Source organism: Pseudophryne corroboree, unplaced genomic scaffold (assembly GCF_028390025.1).
Source record: "Pseudophryne corroboree isolate aPseCor3 unplaced genomic scaffold, aPseCor3.hap2 scaffold_518, whole genome shotgun sequence".
NCBI classification, from domain to species: Eukaryota; Metazoa; Chordata; class Amphibia; order Anura; family Myobatrachidae; genus Pseudophryne; species Pseudophryne corroboree.
This window is the reverse complement of record NW_026970121.1, coordinates 145,318-163,488: the sequence shown is the minus strand read 5'-3', so window position 1 is coordinate 163,488 and position 18,171 is coordinate 145,318. Positions and strand designations below refer to the sequence as shown.

Below are 18,171 nucleotides of genomic sequence, written 5' to 3'. Positions count from 1 at the left end.
ATTGCGTGATTAAACAGCTCTTCATTTTCTGGCTTTATTTTTATGCTAACAAATTTGTTCTCTGAAAAGTGTCCACAAAGCCAAGTCTCTGATTAACACCTTTGTAGGGATGGTTTTTCACCTATTACTAAATTAAACTTGCTTCATTGGAAAGGCAGCAAGATGCATCCTCATTTCAATGTCTACTGAAATAATACAAGTTGACACCAGGAAACATTAACGCCACTGCATCCTTGCTGCTTTCTCATGTGGAAGTCTGTTTAATGTGAAAACAAGGTGATATCTAATTAGCACACAGGTAAGAAATTCCGAAAATCTTTATTTAAGGGTGAAGATGTTTCTCACAAAATTGTTGCCCCAATGCATCTTTGAAATTCAAGCTGGAAAGATGATTTTAATATATCACTTGTACATTTTGTATTGCTCTTCTGGTGACAATGTAGTTTTTTTTGTCAATTACCATTTTAATAATAGGGTAAAGAAAATTAAGCGGATTTTTGAAAGAAAACTATACTGTCAATATACTATTAAAACAAATTAAAATGGTAAAAGTTATTGTACTTTAAGTAAAAATAAAAGAGCAAAAATATCAATCCCAGTTTTGATTACTTAAATTAACAAAAAAAAATGCATATAACAAAGGATAGTTTCAATCTGCCTACCTCTGGGTTATGGGTCCAGCATGCTTCCATTGCAGTACTCTGCTGCACATGTAAGTGCAAGAGATCCTGAAGCACTCACTCATCATGGGAAAGTACCAATGTGTTTATTCATTGGTTGATGGAAGAAACATCTTACAAAAACTCTCCAGATTATTGATTTTTTAATGTTTTTCTAGGAAACGTTCTAGATGTATGCTTATTAGCCTTTGTCAGTATGTACTGTTTGCAAAGTGTCTCTGTGGCGCAATCGGTTAGTGTGTTCGGCTATTAACCAAAAGGTTGGTGGTTCAATCCCACCCAGGGACGTAATTAACCTTGTGATCAGATTTTGGTGATATTTAAGTAGACAAGTCAAAATTTCAAACCTCCTCTTATGGTGTAGGGTACATGGCCTTCTCTGATGTAATCAGAGTTAGATTTGATTCAGTGATTTTATAAAAAACAGCTAGGAAGCACAATTTAGCAGTGGGTTGCAGAGAAAAAAAATATGCTGGCAGAAAAATCCAATCGAGTGATTAAACAGCTCTTCATTTTCTGGCTTTATTTTTATGCTAACAAATTTGTTCTCTGAAAAGTGTCCACAAAGCCAAGTCTCTGATTAACACCTTTGTAAGGATGGTTTTTCACCTATTACTAAATTAAACTTGCTTCATTGGAAAGGCAGCAAGATGCATCCTCATTTCAATGTCTACTGAAATAATACAAGTTGACACCAGGAAACATTAACGCCACTGCATCCTTGCTGCTTTCTCATGTGGAAGTCTGTTTAATGTGAAAACAAGGTGATATCTAATTAGCACACAGGTAAGGAATTAAGAAAATCTTTATTTAAGGGTGAAGATGTTTCTCACAAAATTGTTGACCCAATGCATCATTGAAATTCAAGCTGGAAAGATGATTTTAATATATCACTTGTACATTTTGTATTGCTCTTCTGGTGACAATGTAGTTTGTTTTTGTCAATTACCATTTTAATAATAGGGTAAAGAAAATTAAGTGGATTTTTGAAAGAAAACAATACTGTCAATATACTATTAAAACAAATTAAAATGGTAAAAGTTATTGTACTTTAAGTAAAAATAAAAGAGACAAAATATCAATCCCAGTTTTGGATTACTTTAATTAACAAAAAAAAAATGCATATAGCAGAGGATAGTTTCAATCTGCCTACCTCTGGGTTATGGGCCCAGCATGCTTCCATTGCAGTACTCTGCTGCACATGTAAGTTCAAGAGATCCTGAAGCACTCACTCATCATGGGAAAGTACCAATGTGTTTCTTCGTTGGTTGATGGAAGAAACATCTTACAAAAACTCTCCAGATTATTGACTTTTTAAAGTTTTTCTAGGAAACGTTTTAGATGAATGCTTATTAGCCTTTGTCAGTATGGACGTTTGCAAAGTGTCTCTGTGGCGCAATCAGTTAGTGTGTACGGCTATTAACCAAAAGGTTGGTGGTTCAATTCCACCCAGGGACCTAATTGACCTTGTTATCAGATTTTGGTTATCTTTAAGTAGACAAGTCAAATTTCATACCCCCTGTTATGGTGTGGGGTACCTGGCCTTCTCTGATGTAATCAGAGTTAGATTTGATTCAGTGATTTTATAAAAACATCTAGGAAGCACAATTTAGCAGTGGGTTGCAGAGAAAAAGAAATATGCTGGCAAAAAAATCAAATTGCGTGATTAAACAGCTCTTCATTTTCTGGCTTTATTTTTATGCTAACAAATTTGTTCTCTGAAAAGTGTCCACAAAGCCAAGTCTCTGATTAACACCTTTGTAGGGATGGTTTTTCACCTATTACTAAATTAAACTTGCTTCATTGGAAAGGCAGCAAGATGCATCCTCATTTCAATGTCTACTGAAATAATACAGGTTGACACCAGGAAACATTAACGCCACTGCATCCTTGCTGCTTTCTCATGTGGAAGTCTGTTTAATGTGAAAACAAGGTGATATCTAATTAGCACACAGGTAATGAATTAAGAAAATCTTTATTTAAGGGTGAAGATGTTTCTCACAAAATCGTTGCCCCAATGCATCATTGAAATTCAAGCTGGAAAGATGATTTTAATATATCACTTGTACATTTTGTATTGCTCTTCTGGTGACAATGTAGTTTGTTTTTGTCAATTACCATTTTAATAATAGGGTAAAGAAAATGAAGTGGATTTTTGAAAGAAAACAATACTGTCAATATACTATTAAAACAAATTAAAATGGTAAAAGTTATTGTACTTTAAGTAAAAATAAAAGAGCCAAAATATCAATCCCAGTTTTGGATTACTTTAATTAACAAAAAAAAAAGCATACAGCAGAGGATAGTTTCAATCTGCCTACCTCTGGGTTATGGGTCCAGCATGCTTCCATTGCAGTACTCTGCTGCACATGTAAGTGCAAGAGATCCTGAAGCACTCACTCATCATGGGAAAGTACCAATGTGTTTCTTCGTTGGTTGATGGAAGAAACATCTTACAAAAACTCTCCAGATTATTGACTTTTTAAAGTTTTGCTAGGAAACGTTTTAGATGAATGCTTATTAGCCTTTGTCAGTATGGAAATTTGCAAAGTGTCTCTGTGGCGCAATCAGTTAGTATGTACGGCTTTTAACCAAAAGGTTGGTGGTTTAATCCCACCTAGGGACCTAATTGACCTTGTTATCAGATTTTGGTGATCTTTAAGTAGACAAGTCAAAATTTCAAACCCCCTGTTATGGTGTAGGGTACTTGGCCTTCTCTGATGTAATCAGAGTTAGATTTGATTCAGTGATTTTATAAAAACAGCTAGGAAGCACAATTTAGCAGTGGGTTGCAGAGAAAAAAAATATGCTGGCAGAAAAATCCAATTGAGTGATTAAACAGCTCTTTATTTTCTGGCTTTATTTTTATGCTAACAAATTTGTTCTCTGAAAAGTGTCCACAAAGCCAAGTCTCTGATTAACACCTTTGTAAGGATGGTTTTTCACCTATTACTAAATTAAACTTGCTTCATTGGAAAGGCAGCAAGATGCATCCTCATTTCAATGTCTACTGAAATAATACAGGTTGACACCAGGAAACATTAACGCCACTGCATCCTTGCTGCTTTCTCATGTAAAAGTCTGTTTAATATGAAAACAAGGTGATATCTAATTAGCACACAGGTAAGGAATTAAGAAAATCTTTATTTAAGGGTGAAGATGTTTCTCACAAAATCGTTGCCCCAATGCATCATTGAAATTCAAGCTGGAAAGATGATTTTAATATATCACTTGTACATTTTGTATTGCTCTTCTGGTGACAATGTAGTTTGTTTTTGTCAATTACCATTTTAATAATAGGGTAAAGAAAATGAAGTGGATTTTTGAAAGAAAACAATACTGTCAATATACTATTAAAACAAATTAAAATGGTAAAAGTTATTGTACTTTAAGTAAAAATAAAAGAGCCAAAATATCAATCCCAGTTTTGGATTACTTTAATTAACAAAAAAAAAAGCATATAGCAGAGGATAGTTTCAATCTGCCTACCTCTGGGTTATGGGCCCAGCATGCTTCCATTGCAGTACTCTGCTGCACATGTAAGTGCAAGAGATCCTGAAGCACTCACTCATCATGGGAAAGTACCAATGTGTTTCTTCGTTGGTTGATGGAAGAAACATCTTACAAAAACTCTCCAGATTATTGACTTTTTAAAGTTTTTCTAGGAAACGTTTTAGATGAATGCTTATTAGCCTTTGTCAGTATGAACTTTTGCAAAGTGTCTCTGTGGCGCAATCAGTTAGTATGTACGGCTATTAACCAAAAGGTTGGTGGTTCAATCCCACCCAGGGACCTAATTGACCTTGTTATCAGATTTTGGTGATCTTTAAGTAGACAAGTCAAATTTCATACCCCCTGTTATGGTGTAGGGTACCTGGCCTTCTCTGATGTAATCAGAGTTAGATTTGATTCAGTGATTTTATAAAAACATCTAGGAAGCACAATTTAGCAGTGGGTTGCAGAGAAAAAGAAATATGCTGGCAAAAAAATCAAATTGCGTGATTAAACAGCTCTTCATTTTCTGGCTTTATTTTTATGCTAACAAATTTGTTCTCTGAAAAGTGTCCACAAAGCCAAGTCTCTGATTAACACCTTTGTAGGGATGGTTTTTCACCTATTACTAAATTAAACTTGCTTCATTGGAAAGGCAGCAAGATGCATCCTCATTTCAATGTCTACTGAAATAATACAGGTTGACACCAGGAAACATTAACGCCACTGCATCCTTGCTGCTTTCTCATGTGGAAGTCTGTTTAATGTGAAAACAAGGTGATATCTAATTAGCACACAGGTAAGAAATTACGAAAATCTTTATTTAAGGGTGAATATGTTTCTCACAAAATTGTTGCCCCAATGCATCATTGAAATTCAAGCTGGAAAGATGATTTTAATATATCACTTGTACATTTTGTATTGCTCTTCTGGTGACAATGTAGTTTTTTTTGTCAATTACCATTTTAATAATAGGGTAAAGAAAATTAAGTGGATTTTTGAAAGAAAACTATACTGTCAATATACTATTAAAACAAATTAAAATGGTAAAAGTTATTGTACTTTAAGTAAAAATAAAAGAGCAAAAATATCAATCCCAGTTTTGATTACTTAAATTAACAAAAAAAAATGCATATAGCAAAGGATAGTTTCAATCTGCCTACCTCTGGGTTATGGGTCCAGCATGCTTCCATTGCAGTACTCTGCTGCACATGTAAGTGCAAGAGATCCTGAAGCACTCCCTCATCATGGGAAAGTACCAATGTGTTTATTCATTGGTTGATGGAAGAAACATCTTACAAAAACTCTCCAGATTATTGATTTTTTAATATTTTTCTAGGAAACGTTCTAGATGTATGCTTATTAGCCTTTGTTAGTATGTACTGTTTGCAAAGTGTCTTGGTGGCGCAATCGGTTAGTGTGTTCGGCTATTAACCAAAAGGTCGGTGGTTCAATCCCACCCAGGGACGTAATTGACCTTGTGATCAGATTTTGGTGATATTTAAGTAGACAAGTCAAAATTTCAAACCCCCTCTTATTGTGTAGGGTACCTGGCCTTCTCTGATGTAATCAGAGTTAGATTTGATTCAGTGATTTTATAAAAAACAGCTAGGAAGCACAATTTAGCAGTGGGTTGCAGAGAAAAAAAATATGCTGGCAGAAAAATCCAATTGAGTGATTAAACAGCTCTTCATTTTCTGGAATTTATTTTTATGCTAACAAATTTGTTCTCTGAAAAGTGTCCACAAAGCCAAGTCTCTGATTAACACCTTTGTAAGGATGGTTTTTCACCTATTACTAAATTAAACTTGCTTCATTGGAAAGGCAGCAAGATGTATCCTCATTTCAATGTCTACTGAAATAATACAGGTTGACACCAGGAAACATTAACGCCACTGCATCTTTGCTGCTTTCTCACATGGAGGTCTGTTTAATGTGAAAACAAGGTGATATCTAATTAGCACACAGGTAAGGAATTACGAAAATCTTTATTTAAGGGTGAAGATGTTTCTCACAAAATTGTTGCCCCAATGCATCATTGAAATTCAAGCTGGAAAGATGATTTTAATATATCACTTGTACATTTTGTATTGCTCTTCTGGTGACAATGTAGTTTTTTTGTCAATTACCATTTTAATAACAGGGTAAAGAAAATTAAGTGGATTTTTGAAAGAAAACTATACTGTCAATATACTATTAAAACAAATTAAAATGGTAAAAGTTATTGTACTTTAAGTAAAAATAAAAGAGCAAAAATATCAATCCCAGTTTTGATTACTTAAATTAACCAAAAAAATGCATATAGCAAAGGATAGTTTCAATCTGCCTACCTCTGGGTTATGGGTCCAGCATGCTTCCATTGCAGTACTCTGCTGCCCATGTAAGTGCAAGAGATCCTGAAGCACTCACTCATCATGGGAAAGTACCAATGTGTTTATTCGTTGGTTGATGGAAGAAACATCTTACAAAAACTCTCCAGATTATTGATTTTTTAATGTTTTTCTAGGAAACGTTCTAGATGTATGCTTATTAGCCTTTGTCAGTATGTACTTTTTGCAAAGTGTCTCTGTGGCGCAATCGGTTAGTGTGTTTGGCTGTTAACCAAAAGGTTGGTGGTTCAATCCCACCCAGGGACGTAATTAACCTTGTGATCAGATTTTGGTGATATTTAAGTAGACAAGTCAAAATTTCAAACCTCCTCTTATGGTGTAGGGTATATGGCCTTCTCTGATGTAATCAGAGTTAGATTTGATTCAGTGATTTTATAAAAAACAGCTAGGAAGCACAATTTAGCAGTGGGTTGCAGAGAAAAAAAATATGCTGGCAGAAAAATCCAATCGAGTGATTAAACAGCTCTTCATTTTCTGGCTTTATTTTTATGCTAACAAATTTGTTCTCTGAAAAGTGTCCACAAAGCCAAGTCTCTGATTAACACCTTTGTAAGGATGGTTTTTCACCTATTACTAAATTAAACTTGCTTCATTGGAAAGGCAGCAAGATGCATCCTCATTTCAATGTCTACTGAAATAATACAAGTTGACACCAGGAAACATTAACGCCACTGCATCCTTGCTGCTTTCTCATGTGGAAGTCTGTTTAATGTGAAAACAAGGTGATATCTAATTAGCACACAGGTAAGGAATTAAGAAAATCTTTATTTAAGGGTGAAGATGTTTCTCACAAAATTGTTGACCCAATGCATCATTGAAATTCAAGCTGGAAAGATGATTTTAATATATCACTTGTACATTTTGTATTGCTCTTCTGGTGACAATGTAGTTTGTTTTTGTCAATTACCATTTTAATAATAGGGTAAAGAAAATGAAGTGGTTTTTTGAAAGAAAACAATACTGTCAATATACTATTAAAACAAATTAAAATGGTAAAAGTTATTGTACTTTAAGTAAAAATAAAAGAGACAAAATATCAATCCCAGTTTTGGATTACTTTAATTAACAAAAAAAAATGCATATAGCAGAGGATAGTTTCAATCTGCCTACCTCTGGGTTATGGGCCCAGCATGCTTCCATTGCAGTACTCTGCTGCACATGTAAGTGCAAGAGATCCTGAAGCACTCACTCATCATGGGAAAGTACCAATGTGTTTCTTCGTTGGTTGATGGAAGAAACATCTTACAAAAACTCTCCAGATTATTGACATTTTAAAGTTTTTCTAGGAAACGTTTTAGATGAATGCTTATTAGCCTTTGTCAGTATGGAAATTTGCAAAGTGTCTCTGTGGCGCAATCAGTTAGTATGTACGGCTTTTAACCAAAAGGTTGGTGGTTTAATCCCACCCAGGGACCTAATTGACCTTGTTATCAGATTTTGGTGATCTTTAAGTAGACAAGTCAAAATTTCAAACCCCCTGTTATGGTGTAGGGTACTTGGCCTTCTCTGATGTAATCAGAGTTAGATTTGATTCAGTGATTTTATAAAAACAGCTAGGAAGCACAATTTAGCAGTGGGTTGCAGAGAAAAAAAATATGCTGGCAGAAAAATCCAATTGAGTGATTAAACAGCTCTTTATTTTCTGGCTTTATTTTTATGCTAACAAATTTGTTCTCTGAAAAGTGTCCACAAAGCCAAGTCTCTGATTAACACCTTTGTAAGGATGGTTTTTCACCTATTACTAAATTAAACTTGCTTCATTGGAAAGGCAGCAAGATGCATCCTCATTTCAATGTCTACTGAAATAATACAGGTTGACACCAGGAAACATTAACGCCACTGCATCCTTGCTGCTTTCTCATGTAAAAGTCTGTTTAATATGAAAACAAGGTGATATCTAATTAGCACACAGGTAAGGAATTAAGAAAATCTTTATTTAAGGGTGAAGATGTTTCTCACAAAATCGTTGCCCCAATGCATCATTGAAATTCAAGCTGGAAAGATGATTTTAATATATCACTTGTACATTTTGTATTGCTCTTCTGGTGACAATGTAGTTTTTTTTGTCAATTACCATTTTAATAATCGGGTAAAGAAAATTAAGTGGATTTTTGAAAGAAAACTATACTGTCAATATACTATTAAAACAAATTAAAATGGTAAAAGTTATTGTACTTTAAGTAAAAATAAAAGAGCAAAAATATCAATCCCAGTTTTGATTACTTAAATTAACAAAAAAAATGCATATAGCAAAGGATAGTTTCAATCTGCCTACCTCTGGGTTATGGGTCCAGCATGCTTCCATTGCAGTACTCTGCTGCACATGTAAGTGCAAGAGATCCTGAAGCACTCACTCATCATGGGAAAGTACCAATGTGTTTATTCATTGGTTGATGGAAGAAACATCTTACAAAAACTCTCCAGATTATTGATTTTTTAATATTTTTCTAGGAAACGTTCTAGATGTATGCTTATTAGCCTTTGTCAGTATGTACTGTTTACAAAGTGTCTCGGTGGCGCAATCGGTTAGTGTGTTCGGCTATTAACCAAAAGGTTGGTGGTTCAATCCCACCCAGGGACGTAATTGACCTTGTGATCAGATTTTGGTGATATTTAAGTAGACAAGTCAAAATTTCAAACCCCCTCTTATTGTGTAGGGTACCTGGCCTTCTCTGATGTAATCAGAGTTAGATTTGATTCAGTGATTTTATAAAAAACAGCTAGGAAGCACAATTTAGCAGTGGGTTGCAGAGAAAAAAAATATGCTGGCAGAAAAATCCAATCGAGTGATTAAACAGCTCTTCATTTTCTGGCTTTATTTTTATGCTAACAAATTTGTTCTCTGAAAAGTGTCCACAAAGCCAAGTCTCTGATTAACACCTTTGTAAGGATGGTTTTTCACCTATTACTAAATTAAACTTGCTTCATTGGAAAGGCAGCAAGATGCATCCTCATTTCAATGTCTACTGAAATAATACAAGTTGACACCATTAAACATTAACGCCACTGCATCCTTGCTGCTTTCTCATGTGGAAGTCTGTTTAATGTGAAAACAAGGTGATATCTAATTAGCACACAGGTAAGGAATTAAGAAAATCTTTATTTAAGGGTGAAGATGTTTCTCACAAAATTGTTGACCCAATGCAACATTGAATTTCAAGCTGGAAAGATGATTTTAATATATCACTTGTACATTTTGTATTGCTCTTCTGGTGACAATGTAGTTTGTTTTTGTCAATTACCATTTTAATAATAGGGTAAAGAAAATGAAGTGGATTTTTGAAAGAAAACAATACTGTCAATATACTATTAAAACAAATTAAAATGGTAAAAGTTATTGTACTTTAAGTAAAAATAAAAGAGACAAAATATCAATCCCAGTTTTGGATTACTTTAATTAACAAAAAAAAAAATGCATATAGCAGAGGATAGTTTCAATCTGCCTACCTCTGGGTTATGGGCCCAGCATGCTTCCATTGCAGTACTCTGCTGCACATGTAAGTTCAAGAGATCCTGAAGCACTCACTCATCATGGGAAAGTACCAATGTGTTTCTTCGTTGGTTGATGGAAGAAACATCTTACAAAAACTCTCCAGATTATTGACTTTTTAAAGTTTTTCTAGGAAACGTTTTAGATGAATGCTTATTAGCCTTTGTCAGTATGGACTTTTGCAAAGTGTCTCTGTGGCGCAATCAGTTAGTATGTACGGCTATTAACCAAAAGGTTGGTGGTTCAATCCCACCCAGGGACCTAATTGACCTTGTTATCAGATTTTGGTGATCTTTAAGTAGACAAGTCAAATTTCATACCCCCTGTTATGGTGTAGGGTACCTGGCCTTCTCTGATGTAATCAGAGTTAGATTTGATTCAGTGATTTTATAAAAACATCTAGGAAGCACAATTTAGCAGTGGGTTGCAGAGAAAAAGAAATATGCTGGCAAAAAAATCAAATTGCGTGATTAAACAGCTCTTCATTTTCTGGCTTTATTTTTATGCTAACAAATTTGTTCTCTGAAAAGTGTCCACAAAGCCAAGTCTCTGATTAACACCTTTGTAGGGATGGTTTTTCACCTATTACTAAATTAAACTTGCTTCATTGGAAAGGCAGCAAGATGCATCCTCATTTCAATGTCTACTGAAATAATACAGGTTGACACCAGGAAACATTAACGCCACTGCATCCTTGCTGCTTTCTCATGTGGAAGTCTGTTTAATGTGAAAACAAGGTGATATCTAATTAGCACACAGGTAAGAAATTACGAAAATCTTTATTTAAGGGTGAATATGTTTCTCACAAAATTGTTGCCCCAATGCATCATTGAAATTCAAGCTGGAAAGATGATTTTAATATATCACTTGTACATTTTGTATTGCTCTTCTGGTGACAATGTAGTTTTTTTTGTCAATTACCATTTTAATAATAGGGTAAAGAAAATTAAGTGGATTTTTGAAAGAAAACTATACTGTCAATATACTATTAAAACAAATTAAAATGGTAAAAGTTATTGTACTTTAAGTAAAAATAAAAGAGCAAAAATATCAATCCCAGTTTTGATTACTTAAATTAACAAAAAAAAATGCATATAGCAAAGGATAGTTTCAATCTGCCTACCTCTGGGTTATGGGTCCAGCATGCTTCCATTGCAGTACTCTGCTGCACATGTAAGTGCAAGAGATCCTGAAGCACTCCCTCATCATGGGAAAGTACCAATGTGTTTATTCATTGGTTGATGGAAGAAACATCTTACAAAAACTCTCCAGATTATTGATTTTTTAATATTTTTCTAGGAAACGTTCTAGATGTATGCTTATTAGCCTTTGTTAGTATGTACTGTTTGCAAAGTGTCTTGGTGGCGCAATCGGTTAGTGTGTTCGGCTATTAACCAAAAGGTCGGTGGTTCAATCCCACCCAGGGACGTAATTGACCTTGTGATCAGATTTTGGTGATATTTAAGTAGACAAGTCAAAATTTCAAACCCCCTCTTATTGTGTAGGGTACCTGGCCTTCTCTGATGTAATCAGAGTTAGATTTGATTCAGTGATTTTATAAAAAACAGCTAGGAAGCACAATTTAGCAGTGGGTTGCAGAGAAAAAAAATATGCTGGCAGAAAAATCCAATTGAGTGATTAAACAGCTCTTCATTTTCTGGAATTTATTTTTATGCTAACAAATTTGTTCTCTGAAAAGTGTCCACAAAGCCAAGTCTCTGATTAACACCTTTGTAAGGATGGTTTTTCACCTATTACTAAATTAAACTTGCTTCATTGGAAAGGCAGCAAGATGCATCCTCATTTCAATGTCTACTGAAATAATACAGGTTGACACCAGGAAACATTAACGCCACTGCATCTTTGCTGCTTTCTCACATGGAGGTCTGTTTAATGTGAAAACAAGGTGATATCTAATTAGCACACAGGTAAGGAATTACGAAAATCTTTATTTAAGGGTGAAGATGTTTCTCACAAAATTGTTGCCCCAATGCATCATTGAAATTCAAGCTGGAAAGATGATTTTAATATATCACTTGTACATTTTGTATTGCTCTTCTGGTGACAATGTAGTTTTTTTGTCAATTACCATTTTAATAACAGGGTAAAGAAAATTAAGTGGATTTTTGAAAGAAAACTATACTGTCAATATACTATTAAAACAAATTAAAATGGTAAAAGTTATTGTACTTTAAGTAAAAATAAAAGAGCAAAAATATCAATCCCAGTTTTGATTACTTAAATTAACCAAAAAAATGCATATAGCAAAGGATAGTTTCAATCTGCCTACCTCTGGGTTATGGGTCCAGCATGCTTCCATTGCAGTACTCTGCTGCCCATGTAAGTGCAAGAGATCCTGAAGCACTCACTCATCATGGGAAAGTACCAATGTGTTTATTCGTTGGTTGATGGAAGAAACATCTTACAAAAACTCTCCAGATTATTGATTTTTTAATGTTTTTCTAGGAAACGTTCTAGATGTATGCTTATTAGCCTTTGTCAGTATGTACTTTTTGCAAAGTGTCTCTGTGGCGCAATCGGTTAGTGTGTTTGGCTGTTAACCAAAAGGTTGGTGGTTCAATCCCACCCAGGGACGTAATTAACCTTGTGATCAGATTTTGGTGATATTTAAGTAGACAAGTCAAAATTTCAAACCTCCTCTTATGGTGTAGGGTATATGGCCTTCTCTGATGTAATCAGAGTTAGATTTGATTCAGTGATTTTATAAAAAACAGCTAGGAAGCACAATTTAGCAGTGGGTTGCAGAGAAAAAAAATATGCTGGCAGAAAAATCCAATCGAGTGATTAAACAGCTCTTCATTTTCTGGCTTTATTTTTATGCTAACAAATTTGTTCTCTGAAAAGTGTCCACAAAGCCAAGTCTCTGATTAACACCTTTGTAAGGATGGTTTTTCACCTATTACTAAATTAAACTTGCTTCATTGGAAAGGCAGCAAGATGCATCCTCATTTCAATGTCTACTGAAATAATACAAGTTGACACCAGGAAACATTAACGCCACTGCATCCTTGCTGCTTTCTCATGTGGAAGTCTGTTTAATGTGAAAACAAGGTGATATCTAATTAGCACACAGGTAAGGAATTAAGAAAATCTTTATTTAAGGGTGAAGATGTTTCTCACAAAATTGTTGACCCAATGCATCATTGAAATTCAAGCTGGAAAGATGATTTTAATATATCACTTGTACATTTTGTATTGCTCTTCTGGTGACAATGTAGTTTGTTTTTGTCAATTACCATTTTAATAATAGGGTAAAGAAAATGAAGTGGATTTTTGAAAGAAAACAATACTGTCAATATACTATTAAAACAAATTAAAATGGTAAAAGTTATTGTACTTTAAGTAAAAATAAAAGAGACAAAATATCAATCCCAGTTTTGGATTACTTTAATTAACAAAAAAAATGCATATAGCAGAGGATAGTTTCAATCTGCCTACCTCTGGGTTATGGGCCCAGCATGCTTCCATTGCAGTACTCTGCTGCACATGTAAGTGCAAGAGATCCTGAAGCACTCACTCATCATGGGAAAGTACCAATGTGTTTCTTCGTTGGTTGATGGAAGAAACATCTTACAAAAACTCTCCAGATTATTGACATTTTAAAGTTTTTCTAGGAAACGTTTTAGATGAATGCTTATTAGCCTTTGTCAGTATGGAAATTTGCAAAGTGTCTCTGTGGCGCAATCAGTTAGTATGTACGGCTTTTAACCAAAAGGTTGGTGGTTTAATCCCACCCAGGGACCTAATTGACCTTGTTATCAGATTTTGGTGATCTTTAAGTAGACAAGTCAAAATTTCAAACCCCCTGTTATGGTGTAGGGTACTTGGCCTTCTCTGATGTAATCAGAGTTAGATTTGATTCAGTGATTTTATAAAAACAGCTAGGAAGCACAATTTAGCAGTGGGTTGCAGAGAAAAAAAATATGCTGGCAGAAAAATCCAATTGAGTGATTAAACAGCTCTTTATTTTCTGGCTTTATTTTTATGCTAACAAATTTGTTCTCTGAAAAGTGTCCACAAAGCCAAGTCTCTGATTAACACCTTTGTAAGGATGGTTTTTCACCTATTACTAAATTAAACTTGCTTCATTGGAAAGGCAGCAAGATGCATCCTCATTTCAATGTCTACTGAAATAATACAGGTTGACACCAGGAAACATTAACGCCACTGCATCCTTGCTGCTTTCTCATGTAAAAGTCTGTTTAATATGAAAACAAGGTGATATCTAATTAGCACACAGGTAAGGAATTAAGAAAATCTTTATTTAAGGGTGAAGATGTTTCTCACAAAATCGTTGCCCCAATGCATCATTGAAATTCAAGCTGGAAAGATGATTTTAATATATCACTTGTACATTTTGTATTGCTCTTCTGGTGACAATGTAGTTTTTTTTGTCAATTACCATTTTAATAATCGGGTAAAGAAAATTAAGTGGATTTTTGAAAGAAAACTATACTGTCAATATACTATTAAAACAAATTAAAATGGTAAAAGTTATTGTACTTTAAGTAAAAATAAAAGAGCAAAAATATCAATCCCAGTTTTGATTACTTAAATTAACAAAAAAAATGCATATAGCAAAGGATAGTTTCAATCTGCCTACCTCTGGGTTATGGGTCCAGCATGCTTCCATTGCAGTACTCTGCTGCACATGTAAGTGCAAGAGATCCTGAAGCACTCACTCATCATGGGAAAGTACCAATGTGTTTATTCATTGGTTGATGGAAGAAACATCTTACAAAAACTCTCCAGATTATTGATTTTTTAATATTTTTCTAGGAAACGTTCTAGATGTATGCTTATTAGCCTTTGTCAGTATGTACTGTTTACAAAGTGTCTCGGTGGCGCAATCGGTTAGTGTGTTCGGCTATTAACCAAAAGGTTGGTGGTTCAATCCCACCCAGGGACGTAATTGACCTTGTGATCAGATTTTGGTGATATTTAAGTAGACAAGTCAAAATTTCAAACCCCCTCTTATTGTGTAGGGTACCTGGCCTTCTCTGATGTAATCAGAGTTAGATTTGATTCAGTGATTTTATAAAAAACAGCTAGGAAGCACAATTTAGCAGTGGGTTGCAGAGAAAAAAAATATGCTGGCAGAAAAATCCAATCGAGTGATTAAACAGCTCTTCATTTTCTGGCTTTATTTTTATGCTAACAAATTTGTTCTCTGAAAAGTGTCCACAAAGCCAAGTCTCTGATTAACACCTTTGTAAGGATGGTTTTTCACCTATTACTAAATTAAACTTGCTTCATTGGAAAGGCAGCAAGATGCATCCTCATTTCAATGTCTACTGAAATAATACAAGTTGACACCATTAAACATTAACGCCACTGCATCCTTGCTGCTTTCTCATGTGGAAGTCTGTTTAATGTGAAAACAAGGTGATATCTAATTAGCACACAGGTAAGGAATAAAGAAAATCTTTATTTAAGGGTGAAGATGTTTCTCACAAAATTGTTGACCCAATGCAACATTGAATTTCAAGCTGGAAAGATGATTTTAATATATCACTTGTACATTTTGTATTGCTCTTCTGGTGACAATGTAGTTTGTTTTTGTCAATTACCATTTTAATAATAGGGTAAAGAAAATGAAGTGGATTTTTGAAAGAAAACAATACTGTCAATATACTATTAAAACAAATTAAAATGGTAAAAGTTATTGTACTTTAAGTAAAAATAAAAGAGACAAAATATCAATCCCAGTTTTGGATTACTTTAATTAACAAAAAAAAAATGCATATAGCAGAGGATAGTTTCAATCTGCCTACCTCTGGGTTATGGGCCCAGCATGCTTCCATTGCAGTACTCTGCTGCACATGTAAGTTCAAGAGATCCTGAAGCACTCACTCATCATGGGAAAGTACCAATGTGTTTCTTCGTTGGTTGATGGAAGAAACATCTTACAAAAACTCTCCAGATTATTGACTTTTTAAAGTTTTTCTAGGAAACGTTTTAGATGAATGCTTATTAGCCTTTGTCAGTATGGACTTTTGCAAAGTGTCTCTGTGGCGCAATCAGTTAGTATGTACGGCTATTAACCAAAAGGTTGGTGGTTCAATCCCACCCAGGGACCTAATTGACCTTGTTATCAGATTTTGGTGATCTTTAAGTAGACAAGTCAAAATTTCAAACCCCCTGTTATGGTGTAGGGTACCTGGCCTTCTCTGATGTAATCAGAGTTAGATTTGATTCAGTGATTTTATAAAAACAGCTAGGAAGCACAATTTAGCAGTGGGTTGCAGAGAAAAAAAATATGCTGGCAGAAAAATCCAATTGAGTGATTAAAGAGCTCTTTATTTTCTGGCTTTATTTTTATGCTAACAAATTTGTTCTCTGAAAAGTGTCCACAAAGCCAAGTCTCTGATTAACACCTTTGTAGGGATGGTTTTTCACCTATTACTAAATTAAACTTGCTTCATTGGAAAGGCAGCAAGATGTATCCTCATTTCAATGTCTACTGAAATAATACAGGTTGACACCAGGAAACATTAACGCCACTGCATCCTTGCTGCTTTCTCATGTGGAAGTCTGTTTAATGTGAAAACAAGGTGGTATCTAATTAGCACACAGGTAAGGAATTACGAAAATCTTTATTTAAGGGTGAAGATGTTTCTCACAAAATTGTTGCCCCAATGCATCATTGAAATTCAAGCTGGAAAGATGATTTTAATATATCACTTGTACATTTTGTATTGCTCTTCTGGTGACAATGTAGTTTTTTTGTCAATTACCATTTTAATAACAGGGTAAAGAAAATTAAGTGGATTTTTGATAGAAAACTATACTGTCAATATACTATTAAAACAAATTAAAATGGTAAAAGTTATTGTACTTTAAGTAAAAATAAAAGAGCCAAAATATCAATCCCAGTTTTGGATTACTTTAATTAACAAACAAAAAAATGCATATAGCAGAGGATAGTTTCAATCTGCCTACCTCTGGGTTATGGGCCCAGCATGCTTCCATTGCAGTACTCTGCTGCACATGTAAGTGCAAGAGATCCTGAAGCACTCACTCATCATGGGAAAGTACCAATGTGTTTCTTCGTTGGTTGATGGAAGAAACATCTTACAAAAACTCTCCAGATTATTGACTTTTTAAAGTTTTTCTAGGAAACGTTTTAGATGAATGCTTATTAGCCTTTGTCAGTATGGACTTTTGCAAAGTGTCTCTGTGGTGCAATCGGTTAGTGTGTTTGGCTATTAACCAAAAGGTTGGTGGTTCAATCCCACCCAGGGACATAATTAACCTTGTGATCAGATTTTGGTGATATTTAAGTAGACAAGTCAAAATTTCAAACCTCATCTTATGGTGTAGGGTACATGGCCTTCTCTGATGTAATCAGAGTTAGATTTGATTCAGTGATTTTATAAAAAACAGCTAGGAAGCACAATTTAGCAGTGGGTTGCAGAGAAAAAAAATATGCTGGCAGAAAAATCCAATCGAGTGATTAAACAGCTCTTCATTTTCTGGCTTTATTTTTATGCTAACAAATTTGTTCTCTGAAAAGTGTCCACAAAGCCAAGTCTCTGATTAACACCTTTGTAAGGATGGTTTTTCACCTATTACTAAATTAAACTTGCTTCATTGGAAAGGCAGCAAGATGCATCCTCATTTCAATGTCTACTGAAATAATACAAGTTGACACCAGGAAACATTAACGCCACTGCATCCTTGCTGCTTTCTCATGTGGAAGTCTGTTTAATGTGAAAACAAGGTGATATCTAATTAGCACACAGGTAAGGAATTAAGAAAATCTTTATTTAAGGGTGAAGATGTTTCTCACAAAATTGTTGACCCAATGCAACATTGAAATTCAAGCTGGAAAGATGATTTTAATATATCACTTGTACATTTTGTATTGCTCTTCTGGTGACAATGTAGTTTGTTTTTGTCAATTACCATTTTAATAATAGGGTAAAGAAAATTAAGTGGATTTTTGAAAGAAAACAATACTGTCAATATACTATTAAAACAAATTAAAATGGTAAAAGTTATTGTACTTTAAGTAAAAATAAAAGAGACAAAATATCAATCCCAGTTTTGGATTACTTTAATTAACAAAAAAAAAAAATGCATATAGCAGAGGATA

General features: G+C 34.3%; 3 non-coding genes across 3 annotated transcripts; all 3 read left to right on the top strand.

The window, feature by feature from the left end:
• Window positions 1–6,734: 6,734 nt before the first annotated feature.
• On the top strand, window positions 6,735–6,808 carry TRNAN-GUU (transfer RNA asparagine (anticodon GUU)). Its single transcript has one exon. It is a non-coding gene; the product is annotated as a tRNA-Asn (tRNA).
• A 5,766-nt stretch (window positions 6,809–12,574) lies between these two features.
• On the top strand, window positions 12,575–12,648 carry TRNAN-GUU (transfer RNA asparagine (anticodon GUU)). The gene has a single exon. It is a non-coding gene; the product is annotated as a tRNA-Asn (tRNA).
• A 4,598-nt stretch (window positions 12,649–17,246) lies between these two features.
• TRNAN-AUU (transfer RNA asparagine (anticodon AUU)) lies at window positions 17,247–17,320 on the top strand. Its single transcript has one exon. It is a non-coding gene; the product is annotated as a tRNA-Asn (tRNA).
• The last annotated feature ends 851 nt before the right edge of the window (window positions 17,321–18,171 follow it).